This window comes from Myotis brandtii, unplaced genomic scaffold (assembly GCF_000412655.1).
Source record: "Myotis brandtii unplaced genomic scaffold, ASM41265v1 scaffold326, whole genome shotgun sequence".
Classification (NCBI taxonomy): domain Eukaryota; kingdom Metazoa; phylum Chordata; class Mammalia; order Chiroptera; family Vespertilionidae; genus Myotis; species Myotis brandtii.
The window spans coordinates 3295799-3296736 of NW_005362534.1; the positions used below are offsets into that span (position 1 = coordinate 3295799).

General features: G+C 43.1%; 1 protein-coding gene across 1 annotated transcript in view; it reads left to right on the top strand.

Annotated features, from left to right (window-relative positions):
* The window catches only part of PHEX (phosphate regulating endopeptidase homolog, X-linked), a 210706-nt gene that overhangs the window by 201222 nt on the left and 8546 nt on the right, over positions 1-938 (top strand). The gene's annotated exons all lie outside the window — the stretch shown is intronic.

Below are 938 nucleotides of genomic sequence, written 5' to 3' on the forward strand. Positions count from 1 at the left end.
ATAGGTCCACGCTCAACCACTGAGCCATGCCAGCCAGGAAAATTTCATTTTTTAAGTGCTCTATGAGACATAAAGTTTTAGCCGATTATACTTTAATTGGAAGCATTTTTTGCATTCAGTATTATTTGGTATTAGTTTCAGGTGTACAGCATAGTAGTTAGATCAGGGGTCCTCAAACTACGGCCCGCGGGCCACATGCAAATACAAATATTGTATTTGTTCCCGTTTAGTTTTTTTACTTCAAAATAAGATATGTGCAGTGTGCATAGGAATTTGTTCATAGTTTTTTTTTTAAACTATAGTCCGGCCCTCCAACGGTCTGAGGGACAGTGAACTGGCCCCCTGTTTAAAAAGTTTGAGGACCCCTGAGTTAGATAATCATATACTTTACAAAACCTTCCCCATGATATTTCCAGTACCCACCTGGACCACATTATAGTTATTACAATATTATTCACTATCCTAGAGGCCCAGTGCATGAAATAGATGCACTGGTAGGGTCCCTAGAGGCTGCTGGCTCCTGGCCGGGTGCTCCCTCCCTTCCCCCAGCTGGCCCCGCCCCCTGGTCGAACTCCCGGATGAACTCCCTATCGAGGGGACAATTTGCATACTACACTTTTTTAAAAAATTTATTTTCCCTTTATTGATTAAGATATTACAAATGTGACCTTATCCCCCCAATGTCCTCTCATCCCCCCAATTCTGTCCTCACCCTCACCCTCTGTTGTCCACATCCATCGCTTATGCTTATATGCATGCATACAAGTCCTTTGGTTGATCCCTCCCCCTCACCCCGACCCTCCCCTACCTTCCCTCTGACTTTTGAGCATCTGATCGATGCTTCTCTGTCTCTACATCTGTTTTTGTTCATTGGTTTATGTTGTTCATTATAATCCACAAATGAGTGAGAGCATGTGATATTTATCTTTCTCTGACTG